The sequence below is a fragment of the Lolium rigidum genome, chromosome 3 (assembly GCF_022539505.1).
Source record: "Lolium rigidum isolate FL_2022 chromosome 3, APGP_CSIRO_Lrig_0.1, whole genome shotgun sequence".
NCBI classification, from domain to species: Eukaryota; Viridiplantae; Streptophyta; class Magnoliopsida; order Poales; family Poaceae; genus Lolium; species Lolium rigidum.
Genome location: NC_061510.1, coordinates 42,088,468 through 42,113,580, shown reverse-complemented (window position 1 = coordinate 42,113,580; position 25,113 = coordinate 42,088,468). Strand labels below are relative to the sequence as shown.

The window sequence follows — 25,113 nt, the reverse complement described above, 5'->3', positions numbered from 1 at the left end:
CTCTTGCTGGTCCGGTCTCCGTGGTTGAGACGCTTCATGGACGCAGCGCAAGAGAGGGGATTACTGGTCCAAGAGGATGGAGATCATCAGCCGCTCCTTCTTCCTTCTCTGGTACAGTTAACTTGTGGTTTTTTAATTCTTCCGATTTCCATTGCACATCCTAGGTAGTTGTGGCCTGTAGAGTTTAACGTTTATTCTATCTAGCTGATCATCCTCTTAATTTTTTCTTGAAAGATGGTAGTAGTAAACTGATAAATCTTTCATCTTCTTGGCCTCTTGGGTCCAAATTCCAAACTGTAACTTGAGACAGACAGACAGACAACTAGATGAGGAATGGATGCTATCTCCTCAATTCTTGCCTCAGTGATGTTAAAAATTTGACTGCCACGCAACACTTTTTTCTAATGCGCAGTAGTAATCTTTAGGCCTGATTTTGGGTTCAGAATTCTCAGGGAAATTTTGTACCGTATTGCTACATGCATGGTCCTTCTCTCTGTCCAGGGTTGCAACTCTACCGCATTTTCAGTATGTCCTTATCTGGTTAAATAAGGCTCAGTCTGATGCTGCTTATTCTTAGCAGGATGCAAGTCTCTACACCGGTGATGGATCCGTTGACATCAAATGGCGTCCTGTAACAAGGCGCACCACAGGCAATTGGAGAGCATGCTTCTTCATCCTAGGTAACATATAGGGGTGTTCATACATGTTTTGGGTGGTTTGTTCCAATCCGGCTGGCACTGACCATAGTTGTATGTCTGCACAAGTTCTTAAGAAATTTCTATACCAAATTGCTTCTCTGTCCCCATTTTACAAGGTTAGGTAAATCCCATGTTGAACGGCGCACCAAAGTTTGGCGAAGTGTTTACTGAAGAAACTCCTTGTTTTCTCCTATATAACAGATAATTATTGTTGTAGCTAGCTATTTTCCTTAGTAAGCACATCCCTCAGTGCATTTTTCACTAACAGCATTTAACCTAATGGGTCCTTCATAATAGACTAATAGTATGCCAGCTTCTTGAATTTACACTTACAATAGTAAGATCTTCTATTTAGAGGTATCTGGAACGAAACTAGTATATAACTAACCTAAAGAGTAAAGACTATTGGACATATGGTACAAAATATTTTGGCAATGCATATTTTCTGTTTGATGTTTGGCAAGCTCCAGTGATGCTAATCTGCTGACAGGTACCGAGTGTTGTGAGCGTCTGGCCTACTATGGAATTGCAAAAAATCTAGTCACGTATCTTAAATCAAAGCTTCATCAAGGAAATCTTGAAGCTGCAAGAAATGTCACCACTTGGCAAGGGACGACATGCTATCTGACTCCCCTCATTGGAGCCATCTTAGCGGATTCTTATTGGGGAAAGTACTGGACTATTGCTGTTTTCTCATCAATTTATTTTATTGTAAGTACAATATAAAGTCAACAGAATTTTCGCTATCTCCGTTGTTCCATAATGCTTCATCCTGGCATACAAAACAATGTCGTTTTACATTCTACTTAGTAATTTCTAAGTAGTTGAACATAAGAATCCAAAAGATCTTTACTTTTAACTTAATATACTTAACATGTTGATCTTTTATATTCAGTTTGATTTGGATGAACTATCGATTCATTCATCTTAATGTCTTCAGTCAACCATTTTAATCGTGTATTACTTTTTACTGAAGGGTCTGGTCGTTTTGATGCTTTCAGCATCACTTCCAGCACTTCAACCACCTTCATGTTTAGGATCTGTTTGTCCAGAAGCAAGCTTACTACAGAATGGCACATTTTTCCTAGGTTTATATATGATTGCCCTAAGGACTGGAGGAATTAAACCATGTGTATTTGTTATGGTCGGTCTGACCTATACACGCAAGAAGCCCACTAGTGGCTAGTTGTGGGCTTAGCCCAAGTAAATTAGGGGCTTAGCCCAAGTAAATTAGGGTTTAGAGGAGGCCGTCCTCCTATATAAACACATGTACCCCTTCGTGATTAATCAGACAAATATTCGGTATCATACTTGTCTCGTCTCCGAAGGGAGACGGTAGACCCTCGCGCCCGCCGCACCCAACCCTAGCCGCCGCCTCCTTCCTCCGCCGACGGCGCCCGGCCCGCCGGCCGCCGAGCCCTCCGACCCTCTCCGCCCTCACTTCCACCCTTACAACCTTCGCCCTAGACCCGGTAGAACCCTAGCCCCTACCACTTTGGTATCAGATTGCCTAGGTCTCATGGGCTCCAACAGCCCTCCCGTCGAACCCATCACCGCCACGTCCGCCGCCGCCACCAACACCACCCCCGCCACCTCCGCCGCCATGACAGGCGCCCACGCGCTGCAGGGGCCCGCCGCCGCCGCCGACGGAGACCAGGGGGCGCTGCCGCCGCTGCCATCCAGGCCGCCGCCGCCGCCCCCACGGGCCTCGACCTCCTGCCCGCTACACTGGCGGACCTCGCCGACAGTCTCCGCGCCATCCGCTTCCAGCTCGTGGAGATCAAAGCCGGCCGACACCCGCCGCCCCCACCGGCCGCCGTCCCGGCCTCGTCCGCCACCCCGACACCGCCCGCCTCCGTCGCCGGCAAGGGCCGCCCGCGTGGTGGCCGCCATCGCCCTCGCCAATCCCTACATGGACCGACGCGTCGCCCGTCTACACTCGGAGCTGCGGCGCGGACGACGGTTCGGCGACCCGCCCACACCTTTGGCGGTCCCGGCGGGTTTGTCTGCCCCTTCGCCGAGAGCACGTCCTTCACCCCGGGCCGCCAGGAGGGCGCCTCCGGGGTCACGCCTCTGGCGCAGCAGCCGCCCCGCTTCACCAAGCTAGAGTTCGCCACCTACGACGGCGCCACCGACCCCCTGAACTGGCTGAACCAGTGTGAGCAGTTTCTTCGGGGGCAGCGGACGCTCAGCGTCGACCGCACGTGGATCGCCTCCTATCACCTACGGGGCACCGCGCAGACTTGGTACTACGCCCTCGAGCAGGACGAGGGCGGGATGCCGCCCTGGGAGCGCTTCCGCGACCTGTGCCTCCAGCGGTTTGGGCCGACCCTCCGCGGCAGCCGCGGCAGCCGCCTCGCCGAGCTGGGACGCCTCGCCTTCACCACCACGGTCCAGGACTTCGCCGACCGCTTTCAGGCGCTCGCGTGCCATGCCCCGGGCGTCTCGGCGCGGCAGCGCGCCGATCTCTTCGTCGGCGGCCTCCCCGACTACATCCGCGTCGACGTCGAGATGCGCGAGCCTACGGACCTGCAGACGGCCATGTACTACGCACGGGCCTACGAGCAGCGCACCATCGCCATGCAGCAGGTCTACGCGCAACGTGGCAGCGCTCGTCCCGCCCCGACGCCCACCGCCCCGCCGCGCCCCGCGCCGGCCGCTGCGCCCGCGGGCCCTCTTGCGCCGACTCGCCCCTTCAAGCGGCTGACGGCTGCAGAGCAGCTCGAGCGGCGCCGCCAGGGGCTGTGCTTCAACTGCGACGAGAAGTACGCGCCGGGCCACACGTGCGCCCGCCTCTTCTACCTGGAGACCGTCGACGACGCCGACGTTGAGGCCCTCACCGCCGAGCTCGCGGCCGCCACCGTCACTGAGGCCGGTGTCACGACCTACGCACCGGTCGACGCGTCCGCCTTCGTCGTCTCTCTTCATGCTATGGCAGGCATCAAGACGGCAAAGACGATGCTGCTCCCGGTGACGATCAATGGGGAGCGTCTCACTGCGCTGGTGGACACGGGCTCCACGCACAACTTCCTGTCCAACACCGCCATGCGCCGCCTCGCTTTCCAGCCGGCGGGATCGGAGAAGTACAGCGTCACCGTCGCCAACGGGGACCGTCTTACGTGCTAGGGCGTGGCGCGACAGGTTCCCGTGCTCGTAGGCGACGAGCCGTTCTCCATCGACTGCGTCGGCATCGACTTGGGCTGGTACGACTTCATCCTCGGCCTCGACTTCCTGAGCACCTTAGGCCCCATCCTGTGGGACCTCGACGTGCTGTCCCTCATCTTCTGGCGCGAGGGCGGACGCCGTGTTCACTGGACGGGCGTGGGCAGCACTGGCACATCCCCGCAGCTCCACCTGATGGCCGTCGCGCTTGACGAGGCGCATCCACTCCTAGCCGACTTACTGCAGCAGCACGATGACCTCTTCGACGAGCCGCAGGGCCTCCCTCCCTCGCGACCCTGTACCACCGCATACACCTGCTGCCGAACACGGCACCCGTAGCTGTGCGGCCGTACCGGTACCCCCAGCTGCAGAAGGACGAGCTCGAGCGCCAGGTGGCGGTCATGCTAGCACAGGTCATCATTCGGATTTCGACGTCGCCGTTCGCGCCCCGTGCTCCTTGTGCGCAAGGCCGACGGCACGTGGCGCTTCCGCATCGACTTCCGCGCCCTCAACACCGTCACGTCCAAGGACAAGTTCCCCATCCCCGTCGTGGATGAGCTCCTGGACGAGCTGCATGGCGCGCGCTTCTTCACCAAGCTCGACTTGCGCTCGGGCTATCATCAGGTGCGCATGCACCCGGACGACATCGCCAAGACGGCGTTCCGCACTCACCATGGCCACTACGAGTTTTTGGTGATGCCGTTCGGCCTCTCCAACGCACCGGCGACCTTCCAGGCCCTGATGAACGACGTGCTCAGCCCCTACTTACGCCGCTTTGTGCTTGTTTTCTTTGATGGTATTTTGATCTACATCGCATCCTGGGCGGAGCACCTGCAGCACGTGGCCATCATCTTCAACGAGCTTCGAGCGCATCGTCTTCATCTCAAGCGTCGAAGTGCTCGTTTGGCACGACCTCCGTCGCGTACTTGGGCCACGTCATCTCCGCCGACGGTGTCGCGATGGACGCGGACAAGGTCGCCGCCGTCGCCGCCTGGCCGACGCCCCAGTCGCCGCGAGCTCTTCGCGGATTTTTGGGCCTCGCAGGATACTACCGGCGGTACATCCAGGACTGGCCTCATCGCCGCGCCTCTCACGCGCCTGCTTCGCCGCGACGCCTTCTCCTGGGACGAGGAGGCGGCCACGGCCTTCGCCGCCCTGCAGCGGGCACTCACGTCGGGCCCCGTTCTTCAGATGCCGGACTTCGACGAGCCGTTCGTGGTGGACTGCGACGCCTCCGGCATCGGCTTCGGCGCCGTCCTTCACCGGGGCGAGGGGCCACTCGCTTTCTTCAGTCGCCCCTTCGGCGCGCGCCACCACAAGCTCGCCGCATATGAGCGCGAGCTGATCGGGCTGGTCCAGGCGGTGCGCCACCGGCGGGCGTATCTTTGGGGCCGAACGTTCCGTGTGCGCACGGACCACTACGGCCTCGAAGTTCTTGCTGGATCAGCGCCTCTCCACAGTGCCGCAGCATCAGTGGATCAACAAGCTCTTCGGCTTCGACTTCACCGTCGAGTACCGCCCCGGCCGCCTCAACACAGTCGTCTATGCCCTGTCCCGCCGCGACGTTGACGACGCTGCAGACGCGCCCACGGTCGGTGCAGCCCTCTGCATCCACTCCGGGCCATCTTTCGCCTTCATCGACGAGGTTCGCCGCGCTACTGCCGAGGCTGCGGATGCGCAGCAGGCTGCGCCGCCGCCCGGCCGACGGCGAGTTGGCCGCGCCATGGCGCCCGGACGAGGGACTACTCCTCCATGGGCGCCGCATCTTCGTGCCGGATCATGGAGACCTGCGCCACCGGGCCTTGTCCTTGGCGCATTCGCCGCAGTCACGAGGGCGTCCGGAAGACCCCGCACCGTCTCCGCGCTGATTTTTACATTCCGGGGGATGGCGCCCTGGTGCGAGACCGGGTGCGGGCGTGTGTCACATGCCGGCGGAACAAGACGGAGACGCTCCGTCCGGCGGGCTTGCCGCAGCCGGCCGGACGTGTCGTCCCGGTGTGGGCGGACATCTCCATGGACTTCATCGAGGGGCTGCCGAAGGTTGGCGGCAAGTCCGTCATCCTCACGGTGGTCGACCGCTTCTCCAAGTACGCGCACTTCATCGCCCTCGGCCATCCCTATACGGCGGCGTCCGTGGCACGCGCCTTCTTCGACGACATCATTCGCCTCCACGGGTTTCCGTCCTCCATCGTCAGTGATCGTGATCCTGTGTTCACGGGTCACGTCTGGAGGGACCTCTTTGGGTTGGCGGGTATGAAGCTCCACATGAGCACGGCGTTTCATCCTCACACGGACGGCCAGTCCGAGGTCGTCAACAAGATCATCGCCATGTACCTGCGCTGCATCACCGGGGATCGTCCACGAGCTTGGGTGGACTGGCTGGCGTGGGCCGAGTACTGCTACAACACGTCCTACCACTCCGCGCTGCACGCCACTCCCTTTGAGGTGGTCTACGGGAGGCCACCGCCGGCGATGCTTCCCTATGCGCCTGGCACGGCACGTACTGAGACGGCGGATGACCTGCTGCGTACCCGCGACGAGATACTGGCTGAGGCGCGCCAGCGACTTCTTCGGGCTCAGTAGCTGGCCAGGAGGTACTATGATGCACACCATCGCGAGGCGGAGTTTGCGGTGGGCGACTGGGTCTGGCTACGCCTTCTTCACCGGACGACCCAGTCCTTGGACCCGCACTCCAGGCGCAAGTTGGGACCTCGTTACGCTGGTCCCTTCCGTGTGCTGGAGCGCATCGGCACGCTCGCCTACCGTCTTGAGCTGCCCGCGGGCTCGCGCCTCCACGACGTCTTCAACGTCGGCCTCCTGAAGGCCTACCGTGGCGACCCTCCGTCTGCACCACCAGCTCTTCCACCTACTTCGGATGGGCGTCTCGAGCCTGCCCCGGCGAGTGTGGCTCGCGTGATGAAGGCCCAGCAGCGACGTGGTGTTTGGCACGTCTTGGTGCATTGGACAGGCATGCCAGAGGACGAGGCGACTTGGGAGAAGCTTGAAGATCTCCGCCAGCAGTTTCCAGAAGTTCAGCTGGAGGACGAGTTATTTGAGAAGGCGGGGAGAGATGTTTTGGTCGGTCTGACCTATACACGCAAGAAGCCCACTAGTGGCTAGTTGTGGGCTTAGCCAAAGTAAATTAGGGGCTTAGCCCAAGTAAATTAGGGTTTAAAGGAGGCCGTCCTCCTATATAAACACATGTACCCCTTCGTGATTAATCAGACAAATATTCAATATCATACTGTCTCGTCTCCTGAAGGGAGACGGGAGACCCCCTGCGTCCAGCCGCACCCAACCCTAGCCGCCGCCTCCTTCCTCCGCGACGGCGCCCAGCCGCCGGCGCCGAGCCCTCCAGCCTCTCCGCCCTCATTTCCACCCTTACAACCTCTGCCCTAGACCCGGTAGAACCCTAGCCCCTACCAGTATCATCCTTTGGAGCTGATCAATTTGATGACAGTGATCCAACAGAGAGAGTTAAGCAGGGTTCCTTCTTCAATTGGTTCTATTTCTCCATAAATATCGGTTCATTCATACCAGGCACTGTTATTGTTTGGATACAAGATAACTCAGGTTGGGGAATAGGGTTTGTCATTCCTACTGTATTTATGGCATTGGCTATTGCAAGCTTCTTTTCAGCCTCAAATATGTATAGATTTCAGAAACCTGGTGGGAGCCCACTTACAAGAGTGTGCCAGGTTGTAGTTGCAGCATTCCGTGAGTTGCATGCTGAAGCGCCACATGGTGCTTCTCTTCTATATGAAGTTGATGGTCAACATTCAGCAATAGAGGGGAGTCGGAAGTTGGAACACACAAGCGAACTTGAGTAATTATCTTCCTTATGCTACATCATTGGCTTACTTTTTGTATGATATGTGGTTGTATTTGCACTACTAATGAAGAAATTTAATTGTGACACAACCTTCAGTATGGTTTGAACTTGAGATTGGCGGAAAATAAATACCTATCTACCAACAAAAGTAGAACCGGTAGAGCACGTACAACATGCTATATGCATAGCGTTAATTCGCAGTGGGTACTGGGTGCGCAATATAACAGGAATGCAGTTATGGCTACTGGTATCGATAGTGATCGATCTGATATCTGCAAATTAAATATATCTCAACACAACTTGATGAGTCTTTCTCAGACTTTATGAGTTGCAAGTGTAAATATGTAAATGTAATATAATTATAATTTCGGGATAGGGTTGGACTGTGGTAGAACCAACAGCTCTACCGGACCTAGGGCGTAGTTTGTAGGGGAAGGAGGGAGTGGTGTGCGAACGAGGCGGCGGACGCCGGCGGCAGGGCGCCGTCGTGCGCGGCTGAGAAGAGGAGGGCGGCGGCTAGGTTTAGGAGACCGACTCCTCAGGGAGTCGGCAATAATGAATATGATTATCGCTTCATGTTTGCATCGTTACATCCAGTATATAAAGAGCTAAACCCTAAACTGATAATGGGCTAAGCCCCTAGTTGGGCCCATGGTTGGGCCCTCTCCTAACATAACCAATACCGGTCATAACAGACTGACACTTTTTATATGATACTCAAATTCTTCCCAGTGTTTTTTTTTCTGCAGCTAGCTTTCCTCTCAACTCCTTTGTTGTATGACTATTACAACATTTAATGTACCTCATTTCCTGCAGATTCCTTGACAAGGCTGCCATCATCTCATCTGCTGATGCCAAGAGTGATCTTTTTACTAACCCATGGTCCATGGAGGCTATGCAGTCACCCAGGTGGAAGAACTAAAGATCCTAGTAAGAATGTTCCCGTTATTTGCAACTACAATCATATTCAATGCGGTGTATGCTCAGAACTCTTCCATGTTCATAGAGCAGAGAATGGTTCTTGACAAGCAGGTTGGATCTTTCAAGGTTCCTCCTGCATCCCTCTCGACGTTTGATGTGATCAGTCTCATCATATGGGTTCCACTATATGATCGTGTTGTCATACCTTTTTTCGAAATGGGGAGTGTAACCCCGGTTTTTGCATCATGATAATGCACACGACCTTTTATTAAAAAACTGTAATTTCGGGATAGGGTTGGACTGACACTTTTTATATGATACTCAAATTCTTCCCAGTGTTTTCTGCAGCTAGCTTTCCTCTCAACTCCTTTGTTGTATTGGCGCGGCGGCACGCCGCGCCATATGGTGGCTGACTAATGAAAAAATTTGACGATGGTAAATGGTGGTAAATGTTCCTGAACTTCCAATGTGTCTGAATAATGAAGTTAATGTTTTTATCTTTGTAGAGTTGCGTTTGCTTCGATTTTTTTAAGAACTCAGTCGTTGTGTTGTCTTGCTTTTGTATGATTAATAAATACTCGGCTGGTAGTTTTATTTGCTTAGATGTGAGTCTGTCCAGATTGTCATTTAGCTGTGGACTAATATTGGCGTATGTCTGATCAAAAACGAAGGTGGGAGCGAGTCTTAACGGATTGAGTGTGTGATAAAGTAGTTTCATTTACTTGCATGGAGTCTTTACAACAGCCTGTGAAACAGCTCTGGTGAACATGGCGATGACTTGATGCAGCTCATCTGTCATACCAAATAGACAATCCAAATACTGTTATGAGTATATCCATTTGAAATGAAGTTCAGAAAAGGCATCATGAAAATTCATACAGCAACAAAAATTATCCACCTGCACTACATGATTTTCTTCCTAGCAAAGAACTGCATACAAAAATAGTGACAATATGTATACATATGCTTAGCATGTCCTGAGAATATATTATTAGCTATGCTCAACACAAAAGCAGAGCACTGTTATGGAATTGACGCATGATTTGGTGTCCAAGGAAATACTGATCAAAACCAACGTTCGAACATATATGGCTTATTTTCCAAGGAATTTATGCATGCTCGTCAGGGTTTTGCAGCTTTCGCCTACGCATGGTTTGGTCTAGAAAGATAAGTATATATATCGGGCATGCTTCTAATTTTATAACTCTTTTTCTGCATTTAATGTAAATAGTATTACCCATGACCGAAAAATCAAATTCCTAAGAAGATCTCATTGCAAGTTTGAGCAAGAAAACAAAATACTGCTTCGAGATGCAAATACTCCCTACCATGTCTTCTTTACAGGCATATATGGCTCATGTTTACGTAGTATCGATTCAGAAATATCCTCCCGTTTTCAACTCAATGTAACTTAGGGAAAAGAATGTAGATCTCCAACATTGATAGGAGGCCCCAACAATGCAAGCAGGCCCCTTACTCTCCCTCCTGAAGTCCGAGCATTGATCTCTTCAAACTATAAGCGAGAAGCTCAATTAACTCTCCTTCCTCTTGATGTTCAAAAAAATGTTGGTTGTAGAACATGATTCCATTAGTTTGACAGGTTCAGAACCCGAGGGAAAACACCTGACATAATGCATAACTATAATGACAGAGTAGAACAAACTTGACAGCAAAACATATGCACTTGCTATTCACACCTAGCTGATTGTATCATATTAACACGTGCATGACGCACATAAGTGGAGGCCCCAAAATTATCCATTCATCAAAATCAAGACATATCACTACAAAAATAAACAGACTAATCAAACGTGAAAAAGACTTACAAACCTTTCATATTTCTCAACCTACAAAAAGATGAGGGCAACTATCCTGTGATGTTGTTTGCAGAAATGCATTTGGAAGAGGAAATTAATAAAAAATCACGAAACTTCAGATTATCCATTGCTATCACGAAATAACAAATTGAACCAGTGTCTCAATAAAGTAAAAAACATGAAATTTACAAATAGACCAGTAATGCAAGCCTTATGTTGAGGACAACTATATTAGCATCCATGATTATTTTATCAAAAATTCAAAATAGCAATGGAGGTAGTACCTGATGCCCAAGTCTTTGCAAGGATCTATCTTTACATGGGGAAGGAACAAAAACCCTAGATGGTACAGTAAAATCTATATTTTGATCTGGAAATCGAAGCTCTCAAGTAAAATGCAATCACAAGCATAGGTCTGCCCATTAAGCATTGACTCAGATGTTAAAACAGGAATAATGCAAGCAAGGATACAGAGAGGTAAAACGAATACGTGGCTTTTAATTAGCAAACCGAAATGCACTAAATCCACCACCATAGTAAAACATATATACTCCAGTCCAACATGCGTAAAAGGAAATTCTTTGACTAAAACAATGTACGCAAGTATTTCTTTTTTTTTGAGAGGGTACGCAAGTATTTCAATTGCTTCAATATAAAGACTGAAATATGAAGTGCAAGTCAGCAAAGTTTCTATGGACAAAATCACATTTCATGATAAAATGTCAGTTTTATGTAAAACAACAATTAATGTATGAAATGGAAAGTCCTAGGTCACTAAACATGCGAGCATACTGAACATCAATATTATATTGATAAAATACATATTTCCTACCTCCCAGTCTGAGACATAAGAAAAAAAATGGACCAATATATGCACATCATCATAAACATTCCCTGATCTTTGATTTGGCTAACTTTCCTCCAATCTCTTATTAAACCTGCAGTTTGACGCAAGTATATAATAATCATGCTTGCAATAAATCACTTATATGTAGACACTTTGGAGAAGCGTCCCTTTCTATTGTAAGGAAAATTGTTAATCCCAAAAATATGTTTCCAAACATAACAATCTTGTTGCCACTCCCTACATCATCTGATCTATGCAATGAACAGTATCTCTTCCAATTATCCCATAATGGAATGCCCTGTTCTTAAATAGCGCGCACTTGGGTCATTTCATTCAGCAAAGAATTTATCTCATACATCCCTTTATTTTCGCAGCTTGTTGTCATTTACTCAGTAGTCAGTCTTTTTCTCTACAAAATGATAATTAATTAAATAAAACAACAAAAGGCAGGAAAAGAGATAAGAAGAACAGCAAATCAGTATGGCACTAAGAGAAGTGGTAACTCTAATGAGCTGAGTGTTGCATATAAATGGGATATGGTGCTCCAGAAAAATGCATTTCAACTAAACACCTGCAATCTATACATATTTGCATACCCTAAAGAAAAAAGTATCACCCATTCCTCCTCCCATGGGAAATCATAAGTAAAATAGACTCATCAGACAAAGTGAAACTACCCTATCAAAGTTTTCATTTGTTTATTACCACGTGTAAGTAGAAGCAGTGTTGTATACATAATAATAAGTAAATGGGGAAAATAGATGTAATGCTCATGTTTATTAATAAATACCTCATGGTCTACAACGATGAAATCTAGCTCATATATGTTTTGTTGTGTGTTTGCTGATCTCTGCATTACCAGATATATGAAACATGCACAAGGACCTTTCGTTAATAAGATCGAGGCGATGCGTCTTTGACCAGCAAAAGTTTCATGTCTTTCTTCTGTCCTACATGTGATTGAAAATATCCAGTGTAGTTTTGAGTGGCATACCAAGGACTAAAAAGAACGACAAAATTCCCAAAAGGATTCAATTTCTAGTGGAAAATGTAGAGAAAAAGGAACTAAAATAGAGAAAACAACAAAGCAGAGGATGGTGAAGGTGCATAATCTACTGCAATCTGCACGTATATGGGGGTATTCAGTAAATAATGGTGGATGTATGAATGATTCAGGGGGGGAATCTGAATAAAGTAGGCATCATATTATTTCGCAATACACAATTACTGATTCGAATAGGTCAATTCACCTGTCAACATAAAAGCAAGAAAACAAATGAATAGTACAAAAGGGAGATAGTGGGGAAAAAAGATGCATTGAACATACAGGACCCAATTTGCTAGGTTATCAACTTCTAATTCTTTATTAGATTTAGGAAGACCACCAGATCACATAAAAGTAGTGCCAAAGAATATAATGTTACGAAACCAAAAAAATCTCCTAAATTGTTTCTTTGAAGGGATATCACAATGCAACAGAAGAATTAAAATGTCAAAAGCCTGAAGCCTTTATCAATATCATGAACTTGTAGCAAGAGATAGTTAACTGATATTTGTGATTTCCAACAGCAATCCCAATCATACTCTGCAGCCCTCTATGTAGAACATCACTAATACTTTGCAATATGCGAGAGAAAATGCTTGCAATTATCAAGCTCTTCAAATACTGAGTTGTGAAGCATCTGCAAAATTAAGGAAAGCCTAGAAAACAGTCATGCCGGAGGAACGGACTCGCAGACCAGACTGGAGAAGAACGGACCTGCAGCTTTCAAAGGCAGCCATCTGCGAGCTCGAGAAGACGAATTAGCTCACTCCAACACCGGAGTTCCCGCACCAGTGGTCATCGGGCTGGTTGTCATGTCGATGTCGTGCTCCACATGATCGTGGAGCCGCCACGAAGCTCATGTGACTGGCTGCTGTGGAGCCACGGGTGACACGAAGATGTAGTTTTCTCTGCTGAAAGCAAACAGGTCATACACACAATGAAAAGAAGAGAAAGTGGAGCCAAGAAGATCAGCAGGCAGGCAATCTGCTAATCTTACCACATTGACTGCTTCGTGGCACACTCGCGTTTCTTAATCGTGACAGGAGCCGGCAATCTGCTAATCTGGAGCATGGGTTGTAGCACGAAGCATGAACGCCGGTTCCGCCCAAGCCCTCCACAGCACCCTCAGTGAAAACCATTCCCTACACCGTCCTTGGTCTCCTTTCCAGGAACGGTGGTAGCGCCCGCCGCTGCCTTGGTTCGCTTCTTGTGGCCCGGCCACTTCAGCCCAAGGAGAAGGCGCCGCGACCCCAGAAACCGGCGGAGGCGGCTCCCAGCGCGAGCCGCACGGCGGCCCTCAGCAAAGCCGTGGATCCCGGCGGCGCGGACTCCCCGCTATAGGGCCGCATTAGACGGCGGCGCGCGACGGACCGGAGAAGGCGGCTCCCAGCGCGAGGCATATGGCGACCCTCGGCCAAGCATTGGCGGACGCAGCGGGGGGGCCGGGGGGGCCAAGGCCCACCCAAAATTCGCTGGCCCATCCGGCCATCCTGGAGGAGTCGAGCCCCACGCCACGCGCACGCCCCAGACTTCGATTCCCCACTCCACGCGCACCCGTCCTTCGACCGCAGCCGCCGTCCTCCGACCGCAGCCGCCACCCGCCGCCCCGGCCCCGGCTCCGCCGCCGCCCGCCGCCCCAGCACCGCCGCCGCTGCTGCCCATCAGCCCCGCCCAGTCCGGCGCTCGCCCGCGGCCTGCCCCAGCTGCGTCCGCCCTCGCTGCTGCGTTGCCGACCAAGTGGGTGATGCAGCCATTTGCATGTGAGCTGTGATGACCCCTACAAAGAGGTGATGCAATCAACTTGTACCGTTGCAGATGAATAATGTATGGACCCACCCCGCCCTGGAGATGAATAAGTTTGAGGATTAAGTTTTTTCAGGCATGGACGCATGGTGACATTGTGGAGCGCAGATCATCTGAGATTCTGAAGAGGTTCATACCTAAATACCTATCTCGTTCCTCGTTTTGGCTTCCTCTGCTGCTAAGAACATGACGATCGAGTTTCTTGTAGTAACCATATGTAAATCTGTTGCTCCATTTGAAAAAGCTTCTTTCTTTTTGTAAGCCCTCAGAGAAAAAGGATAACTTTCTTGAATTGTGCCAGTACTTATGTTCACCTAAACTATGTTCAAGTCAATATTTTCATGCTCTGCCTACAGAATGCATGATTGTGCCATCTTCACTACACCTATAGTACCAATGTAGTGTAGGCTGCAAATTCAAAACTACTGCAGTGATACTACTACGTAGGAGCAACTGAAACCATGGGCAGTCGACCATTGTTCTCTGGTTAAGATAGTCAAGCGAGATACTACTATGTTTGTTCTTCATTATGCAAAGGTTTTTCACAATTTGGGGGGTGCGCAAAAAAAAATTAAGGTGTACCCCCCCTCCAATTCTTTCCTGCGTCCGCCACTGGAGGCCAGGGCTGTGCCTGGTGAGCCAGACACCCACGTCACGACCGCCAGCCAGAGGGAGCCCAGGACAGGGGGGAGCGATCGGGAGGGGAAGATTTCGGGCCGACCACCCGGCGACCGCCAATCCTTGATCCCCGAGATGACCATCCGGCCACGGCGAGGGGAGCTAGGACAGCGGCGCAATAAGGCCTTGGTCGGGGGAATGAGGCGGGGAGGAGCTCAGACGGTCAGGCGGAGGAGGCCGGCAACCAAAACCAGTTGGGGAGCCATCTAGAGAGGCCACCGCACCGCTCTACCATACAGCTGGGGCCTACCATGTGGGACAAAAAGAACAACGGTGTGGAAGAAAAAATAGGCTACACGCACCCAGACCTACCACATGAACCCCTTTCACACGTGAGAAGTCAGATTAAAATTCGAATTCCAAGCTAACCCCAGAAATGTACACTAAATAACAACAGAACACATGATTATACGTGTCAGCAGAAGAGGCACACAAAAAGTAAATCCAAAATTAGGAGAAAAAAGATGTTTGTTACATTTTAATATAGTAGTTATGACTATTACAACATTTAATGTACCTCATTTCCTGCAGATTCCTTGACAAGGCTGCCATCATCTCATCTGCTAATGCCAAGAGTGATCTTTTTACTAACCCATGGAGGCTATGCAGTCACCCAGGTGGAAGAACTAAAGATCCTAGTAAGAATGTTCCCGTTATTTGCAACTACAATCATATTCAATGCGGTGTATGCTCAGAGCTCTTCCATGTTCATAGAGCAGAGAATGGTTCTTGACAAGCAGGTTGGGTCTTTCAAGGTTCCTCCAGCATCCCTCTCGACGTTTGATGTGATCAGTCTCATCATATGGGTTCCACTATATGATCATGTTGTCAAACCTTTTTTCGAAATGGGGAGCGTAACCCCGGCTTCTGCATCATGATGATGCACACGGTCTTTTATTAAAAACGGTAATATTTAGTATTACAACTCTCACAACGCAATCATCGCCTACAGTTGATACAAGAATCAACCAGCGGAACAAATATAACATAGTAGCACTACACATCACTTTAGCCTCCTAGTATGCCGTCAGCCAGCCTGACACAAGATATCCTGAGCGATCGTCTGGAGCAGTGTGCATCCAGAAACCATGGCATCCCGCTGTCCCTTGGCGAAAGGAGAGCCTATAGCTGAACCCAGTGTGTCATCATATGGATAACCTGCAAGTAATGAAAAGATTATTTTTTGTTAAAAATAATATCATTTCTTGCCCTCCAAATAGACCAACATAAAGCAGAAACCCCAATTCAGATGAAAACTTTAGATTGTCTATCTACTCCATTTAACCAATTACCAAACATATTTGTAATATTAGTTGAAGGCGGAAGATCGAAAGTGAAATTAACCGTGCGTGAACGAAGTTTAGCTAAGGGACACTCAATGAACAGATGTTCGACGGTTTCCTATTCACCACAAAAAAACACACTTCATACACCCATTCCAATTCACTGGAAAGTTCACTGGAAGGGAGAAGGGTTTCTCTGAGCTACAGCGGATTGGCATTGGATTAGTCCTGTCCATTGTTGCAATGGTATCTGCAGCCCTTGTTAAGATGAAGCGCCTAGACATTGCCATGTCTGAAGGTCTTACCCATGAGAAGGTTGCAGTTCCAATGAGCATGTTAGACAATACCGTTAGACCTGCCTTAGCAGGCTAGACATTACCGTTGTACTTTCCTTTCTTGTGTCCAACGTGTATGGTGTAGTACACCACCATGATTGGCACCTTCCATGTACATGCCATTGATGGGGCTTTTCCATCCTATATAACATGTAACCAATCCCCCTAACGGGGCAGATTGTTTTGCCATGTTAACATGGTATCAAGAGCCACTCTTCCACCTACGTCCAACTGATCCCCTCTCCACCAACCAGAAGAACACCAAGAAAAAGAATCGCTGCTCCCTCCCTCCCATGGCGTCCTCCGCAGGAACTTCATTGGCGGCGGCCCTAGGGGCTCCTCCGCCAGAAAAATTAACCCGTGAGAATTTCTTGTTTTGGCAAGCACAAGTTCTCCCGGCGTTGCGAGGTGCGCATGTCATGGAGCTACTCGATGGCTCCGATCCCGCACCCGCGAAAACCTTGGAGGTTGAGGATGAAGAAAAGAACAAGACCAAGATCCCGAACCCATCATACGGGGTTTGGATCGCCCGAGATCAGCAAGTCATGAGCTTTTTGCTCAAAGGCTTCTCGCAAGACATCCTCGCCCATGTCCTCGGCCTCGAGCACGCCGCGGACGTATGGCGCACCATCCACGCGCTGTTCAAGGAACAATCTCGGGCGCGTATAGGGATGCTGCGGGCAGCCCTCGTCAACACCAAAAAGCTCGACATGACCGCCACCGCGTTTATCTCCAAAATGAAAGGGTATGCATCTGAACTTGCTGCTGCATGTCGTGTGATCAGCGATGAGGAACTCAAGGAGTATCTTCTCGCTGGTCTTGATGGCGAATACAATCCCATTGTCGCCGCCGCCAACGCCAACCCCGCCACCTCCTTCACGGACGTCTGCAACCAGCTCTCTGCCTATGATTACCGGCAGCAAATGCTGTCCGAATCAGGGCAGGGGGCGGGCACCTTCACGTCATCAGCAAACACCGCCTCTCGCGGTGGCGGCCCTCGTCGGGGTGGCTACAACAACCATCACCAAGGGGGCGGCTACAATCAACATCACGCCGGTGGCTACAACCACCATTTCCGTGGGCGCCCTCCACGTCGACACGATGGCAACAACTATGGTCGCCGTCCGCCGCCCATGGGGGGCCGCGGTCGTGGCCGTGGGCGTGCGCCATCACCACACCAAGATCTTCCGTGCCAAATATGCAAGAAACCTGGCCACACCGCAAGGGATTGCTGGTGGCGCTACGCTGATGGTGATGATGATGATGACTCCCACACCAAGGACAAAAGTGCGCACATGATGTCCTATGGTGTTGACACAAACTGGTATATGGATACCGGTGCCACGGATCACATCACCGGCGAATTGAACAAGCTCTCCACCCGTGAACAATACAAGGGGCATGATCAAGTCCACAATGCTAGTGGTCAAGGTATGGCAATTAAACATGTTGGTCATTCGATTTTGCATACCCCTCATAGCTCTCTTCATCTTCGAAATATTCTACATGTTCCTAGTGCCACCAAAAACTTATTATCTGCTCATAAAATTGCCTTAGACAACAATGCCTTTGTCGAAATTCACCCATTCTTCTTTTTGATTAAGGACCAAGCCACGAAGCACATCCTGTTTAAAGGGCCATGTCATGATGGTCTATATCCTCTAGTACCAACCTCCACGGGAACTGGCAAGCATGCTTTCGTCACTCACAAGCCATCTTCGTCCACATGGCATCGTCGACTAGGACACCCATCTTCGTTTGTTGTTCAACAAATTCTTAGGAAAAATAATCTTCCATACTCGCATGAAATAAATTCATATGTGTGTGATCCATGTCAACAAGCAAAAAGTCATCAATTACCATATCCAATCTCCACTAGTGTTTCCACATTTCCTTTGGAACAAGTGTTTAGTGATGTATGGGGTCCGGCACCTCCTTCTGTTGGAAAACATTCGTATTATGTAAGCTTTATTGATGATTTTAGCAAATTTACTTGGATATATTTGCTCAAAAAGCGATCCGATGTTTATCAAGTCTTCCTTAATTTCCAACAGTTAGTTGAACGCAAATTCGGTCGCAAAATAATCACTATGCAAACTGATTGGGGAGGTGAATATGAAAAACTCCATTCGTTTTTTCAAAAAGTTGGTATCACACACCATGTCTCATGCCCACATGCTCACCAACAAAATGGTTCCGCGGAACGCAAACATCGTCACATCGTTGAAGTTGGTCTCTCCTTACTAGCCAACGCCTCTATGCCTCTCAAATTTTGGGATGAGGCCTTCTTAACAGCTACATTTCTTATCAATTTACTTCTTACCAAAGTTCTCAATTTTCAAACACCAACCGAAAAACTTCTCAATATCAAACCAATTTATGACTCTCTTCGCATTTTTGGATGCGCTTGTTGGCCAAATCTCCGTCCCTATAACAAACGGAAGCTATCTTTTCGCTCCAAACGATGTGTTTTTCTTGGCTATAGCCCTCTCCACAAAGGCGTAAAATGTCTTGACACATCCACCGGACGTGTCTATATCTCCCGTGATATGGTGTTCGATGAAAATATTTTTCCTTTTGCTTCACTTCATCCCAACGCAGGTTCCCGACTTCGTGAAGAAATCCTTCTTCTCCCAAAAGAACTATCAACAATCCCACCTAGCTTTGAGGGAATGCCTAATCATGATCACATGCATGCTGTACCTCTCATTGACCATTTGCAGGTACTTGAAAACAGTGGCGCTGCTACACCACAAAGCAGTACTAGTACTTCCAGAGAAGAAATCAGCGACACCAGTGAAGAAAATGCTCAAAATGGAGGACATCCCGTCTCGGAAGAAAGTACCAACAACAGCACTGATCCCGGAAATGATTCTCCTGGCAGCCAATCATCCTCGGATCAGGCGCCCTCAAAATCCGCGTCGCCAGGATCTGCAGGCCGCACGACCGCCGAGTCTCCGCCTGTATCTGCGCAAGCCTCGCTGCGTGGCCAGGAAGGGGCCACGTCTCCCGCCGAGACGCGTGCGTCGACCGCGCCCTCCGCGTCCGCGCGGACCACGTCTCCGCAACGGTCCCATGGCGGCCCCCCGCAGCAACCTGTGATTGGTGCGGGATCCAGCGCGGTCAGCTCCCCGGGATCTTCTGCATCGCCTCCCTCAACGCCAACGGCCACACACAGCGACCCCGGATCATCTGCACCGGATTCTCCTGCTGCACCGGGATCCACACCCAGCAGCACTGGTTCCTCTGGATCCTCTGCGGACTCGGATCTTGTACAACCTCCTGCGGCTGAACCTTGCACACGACTACAAAAAGGTATCCGCAATCCAAAAATTTACACTGATGGTACAGTTCGCTATGGCATGCTTACCTCTACAGGAGAACCCCGCACTACCTCCGAGGCACTTCATGATGACAAGTGGCGTCATGCTATGCAAGAAGAATATGATGCCTTACTTCAAAACAAAACATGGCACCTTGTTCCTCCTACTCCGAACAAAAATTTAATTGACTGCAAGTGGGTCTACCGCATCAAGAAAAATGCTGATGGCACCATCGACAGGTATAAAGCAAGGTTAGTCGCAAAAGGTTTCAAACAAAGATATGGTATTGATTATGAGGATACTTTTAGTCCAGTTGTGAAAGCAGCTACTATTAGACTTGTTCTAGCACTTTCAGTCTCCAGGGGATGGAGCCTCCGACAGTTGGACGTTAAGAACGCGTTTATTCATGGCGTTCTGGAAGAGGAAGTTTACATGAAACAACCACCTGGGTTTGAAAATCCAAACGCTCCGCATTATATCTGCAAACTGGATAAAGCCCTCTACGGTCTCAAGCAGGCTCCCCGTGCATGGTACTCCAAATTAAGCTCCAAGCTCCTTGCTCTCGGATTTAAAACATCCAAAGCCGACACATCCCTCTTCATCTATCATAAGTCAGGTATCACTATGTTTTTATTAATTTATGTTGATGATATTATTGTTGCAAGCTCATCTACACAGGCTACTTCGGCGCTGCTTCGTGACTTGGGTGAAAATTTTGCTCTCAAGGACCTTGGAGACTTGCATTTCTTCCTAGGCATTGAAGTCAAGAAGACATCGGATGGACTATTGTTAACTCAAGAAAAATATGCACAAGACCTCCTTGCTCGTGTTGGCATGCTCAAATGCACATCCACCCCCACACCACTATCCAGCTCTGAGAAACTGGCATTGCATGATGGGACACCTCTTGGCTCTGAAGATAGTACACACTATCGGAGTATTGTTGGTGCATTACAATATCTAACCCTGACTCGTCCTGATCTAGCTTTTTCAGTTAACAAAAATTGTCAATTCCTTCATGCCCCAACTACAGCTCACTGGACAGCAGCTAAGCGCATCCTCCGATATGTTCATGGTACACTAAAGGTCGGCCTAACTTTTCAGAAGTCCTCATCTACTCTTCTTAGTGGTTTTTCAGATGCAGACTGGGCGGGATGTCTTGATGATAGGCGCTCCACTGGCGGATTTGCTATATTCTTCGGTCCTAACCTCATTTCATGGAGTGCCCGCAAACAAGCCACTGTCTCACGCTCTAGCACTGAAGCGGAATACAAAGCACTTGCAGATGCTACAGCTGAATTAATATGGGTTGAGGCCTTGCTAAAAGAACTTGGTGTTTCCCTGAAACAAAAACCTTGTTTGTGGTGTGACAATCTTGGCGCCACATATTTATCCGCAAATCCAGTATTTCATGCCCGCACAAAGCATATTGAGATTGATTTTCACTTTGTTCGAGAAAGGGTCGCCAGAAAAATACTTGCTATTCGGTTCGTGTCAAGCAAAGATCAAATTGCTGATGGTTTTACCAAGACATTGCCGGTCAAGCTCCTTGAAGAATTCCAACGTAATCTCAACCTTTCCATAGCTTCCAAGGCTTAGATTAAGGGGGGTGTTAGACAATACCGTTAGACCTGTCTTAGCAGGCTAGACATTACCGTTGTACTTTCCTTTCTTGTGTCCAACGTGTATGGTGTAGTACACCACCATGATTGGCACCTTCCATGTACATGCCATTGATGGGGCTTTTCCATCCTATATAACATGTAACCAATCCCCCTAACGGGGCAGATTGTTTTGCCAAGTTAACAGAGCATTCTTTGGCAGATACCACAATATTTCTTTGTTGGCGCTACTGAGGTTTTCACTAATATTGGTCAACTTGAGTTCTTCTATGATCAGGCCCAGATGCCATGAGGAGTTTATGTGCTGCATTTGCACTGGTCACGGTCTCAGCAGGGAGCTATTTAAGCTCAATCATATTGACCTTTGTGTCATACCTTACAACTCGAGGAGGAGATCCTGGATGGATCCCAGATAACATGAACGAAGGCCATCTTAGGGATCAGTTTTCTGAATTTGCTAGCTTACATTGGTTGTGCAATGAGATACAGGTATAAAAATGTGTAATGGTTATAGCAACTGTGGAGTCGATTCTTGTAATTTCATCATCTATATCCATGGAAGCAGTGCATTGTATATACTAAACTGCAAGACATATCATGATGCCTCGGGTATACTTCCCAGCAGGTCGTCAAGAAAAAAAGGCTTGCAATGCGATTTTCTTTTCGGAATTGCTGGAAATCAGGCGCCTTAGACTTATTAAATCTCAGTCACCTAATCAATCATTAAATTAAGTGTATTAAGATTTGTGCATTCTTGTTGTTTTGTGTTGACGTCATTTTCTCCACAGGCGCTTCACCTTTTTTTTTCCCGCAGGCTGTCACTTGTTGTTTTGTCATGGCTGCTTTGCTTATGCGTGCATGTAGCATGGCGTTTAGCATTTTTTTGAGGTTTGACGTTTTTTGTGCTTTGCTTGTTCTTTGTAAGAAAAAACAATAGCGACACATGTGATGCAACTGAGAAAAATGTCCCGGTCCATTTGATTACGTCCCGATTCGTGCTAATTTAGGAAGTTACATACTGGTCGTAATTGAGATTTTTTGAGATTTTTCGAGTTGAAGGTGGATCGCAACTGAGATTTATCCTAGTTATATGTGGGTCGCAACTTAGAGTTTCTCTAATTGCATGTGGGTCACAACTGGATTTTTCCCACCTTAATTTTTTCTAGTTGCATGGAGGTTGCAACTGAGATTTTTCAAGTTGCATTTGGGTCCGGACTAAGATTTTTCTAGTTGCATTTGGATCGCAACTGAGATTTTTCCAGTTTGCCTGTGGGTTGCAACTGAGCTTTTCCAGTTGCATGTGGGTCGAAACTAAGATCCTTTTAGTTGCATTTGGGTTGCAACTGTGATTTTCTCATTTGCATGTGGGTTACAACTGAGATATTCCCAATTGCACGTGGATCGCAACTGAGATTTTCCAAATTGCATGTGAGTCGAAACTAAGATTTTTCTTAGTTGCGTTTGGGTCGCAACTGAGATTTTCCCAGCTGTATGTGGGTCGAAACTAAGATTTTTTCCAGCTGCATGTGAGTTGCAACTTAGATTTTAACCAATTGCATCTATGTCGCAACTGCGATTTTTCTAGTTGCATTTGGGTCGCAAGTGAGATTTTCCCAGTTACGCGTAGGTCGCAACTGAGATTTTCAGTTACATGTGGATCGGAACTACGATTTTTTTTAGTTGTAGGTAGATCGCAATTGATATTTTTTCGTTCTATGTAGGTTTGCATTTTTTCTTGTTACACGTGGATACATGGGTTGCAACTGTTAACGAGAATGGATATTTTTCAGACGCTCCCTTGTTACCAGCAGCGAGAAAGGCACGTCGAGACGAAGAAAAAGAATCCCGTATGTTGCAAGCTGGCACGCTACATAGTAATAAGAAAAGAAAAGAACCATATATATGTTAAGCCAATCCATTAGTACTGAAACTAATCCAAGTACCAAACGCTGAAAATCAGCACACTGCCATGACATCAGGTGACTGAGATTTATTAAATCTCAGTCGCCTGATCACCAGCCGCGCCCTTTTCTTTTCTACTCTTATGGTGATGTATTTTAGGCATTCTTTTTGATAATTTTGTGACTGGGTTTTGTATGAAATGGGTACCACCAGAGTTATACAAAGAGTAAATTTTCCAACATTATAAAGTATAATTTTTTCATTGTTGTTGTTTTATCATTTTTTGCAAACTAACAGCTGTAAAAATACTCATATTCACACGATATGTTAACAGACGGCGCCGCCCCGGAAGCCTACGCCGAGGGGCAGGCCGTCGGCGTACAGACAACGTCCGCTAATGGACAGCGCCGCCCCGCAAGCCTACGCTGAGGGCCCATGTGCCGAGGGGCAGAAACGGTCGTGGGCATTAGGCGTCTACCCTGAGGGCCACTCCTATGCCGAGGGCCGACGTGTCTCTGTCGAGGCAGACCTTTGCCGAGGGGCTACGCCAATGGCAGCCCTCCGCGTAGGCTATGCCGACGGCCTCTCACGGCTACACCGAGGGCTCGCGGCCGTCGGCGCCTCTGCAAATTCCTGTAGTGACTAGACGAATTCGAGTAAAGTTTTTACAGACAGAGGGTGTATATATCAAAGTACATATTTTCTACGTGAGATGTGACCTCAACCTTCCTTAGAAAAAGGTGAGATGAACCTATTCCAGCCCTATAACCAAACACATAATGAAATCACTACAAATCATATTTTTGTCCCAACCAAATGGAAGAGTGGAACCGACCCATTCTAGCGAAACAAAACCATGGCATTACATTTGACTTCATTTAAATATACACCGTAGCAACGCACGGGCATTTAACTAGTTTATTTTAATAAACGAGTTTATTGTTAATTTACCATTTTTTTAAAAAAAATATGTTACAAGAAGAAAGCAAACGTTACAATTTAATCTTTGAACGGGGTCAGATACATTTTTCATTTGTGCAAGAAGTAGGGAGGCGGCGTTTTGGCTCATAGGAGCAAATGCTCCCATTATACAAAATAATTAAAAAACAATTTTAAAAATGTTAAAAAATTCTGAAATAATTATTTTGGTGTACATCGTGACATTCTATGTTAGTGCACAAGTTTTCATGGAGAAACAACATCTTATGTGGCACGTACAAAAAAGATAAAAAATTGTTCTGTACGTAATCGTGTTATAGCATCAAAATTTGTCTTTTTTACAGGAGCCACATAATATTTTAGTTTTTTTTGTAAACTTCTGTACGAACATAAAATATGTAGATGTACGGAAAATTTTATTTTAGAATTTTTTGACACTTTGAAATGTAGATTCACATAACGGGAGCAAATGCTCCTATGAGCCAAAGTGAATATCCCAGTAGGGAGGCCATTTCTCTAATAATTAATGACAGCTTTAGATAGGCAATCTCTTGAAGCCTGATGTTTAAATCACCTCTGGTGTACACCAGATGATAAATCAGTAGGTGTGCTGCACATCGGCTTTAGCCATGAAAAAATGGATAGTAGGTCCAAGTATCAAAGTAAAAAAAAATACCAATGGTCTCCGGAAGAACAACTCCCGTTTTTGGAGAGATGGAACCTATTTGAGTCCCTGACAAGGAATCCCTCTCTGAGCCCTTTTTCTAGCTCATCGCTGACCTCAGCACTCTGTATTTTTTTTTTTGAGTTGTCAGCACTCTGAATTATTACTATTATTACACTTTTTATACACGGTGCCTACATAGAAAAGGTACCTGCTGATGGCGCCCACAACCAATTTGCAGG

At 48.3% G+C, this 25,113-nt stretch overlaps 2 long non-coding RNA genes and 1 pseudogene across 4 annotated transcripts; 2 read left to right on the top strand and 1 right to left on the bottom strand.

Annotated features, from left to right (window-relative positions):
• Positions 1 to 21,871, top strand: LOC124701502 (annotated as a pseudogene).
• On the bottom strand, positions 11,854 to 13,565 carry LOC124701503. Of its 3 annotated transcripts, XR_007002084.1 has the most exons (3): positions 13,320 to 13,565; positions 13,037 to 13,230; positions 11,854 to 12,227 (listed from the first exon to the last, which is right to left on the bottom strand). It is a non-coding gene; the product is annotated as an uncharacterized LOC124701503 (long non-coding RNA). The 3 variants fall into 3 exon arrangements; XR_007002083.1 differs by lacking the exon at positions 11,854 to 12,227 and having other exon boundaries at positions 12,768 to 13,233; XR_007002082.1 differs by lacking the exon at positions 11,854 to 12,227 and having other exon boundaries at positions 12,768 to 13,230.
• LOC124701504 lies at positions 14,062 to 15,480 on the top strand. Its single transcript, XR_007002085.1, has 3 exons — positions 14,062 to 14,109; positions 14,202 to 14,254; positions 15,335 to 15,480. It is a non-coding gene; the product is annotated as an uncharacterized LOC124701504 (long non-coding RNA).
• Positions 21,872 to 25,113: the final 3,242 nt, after the last annotated feature.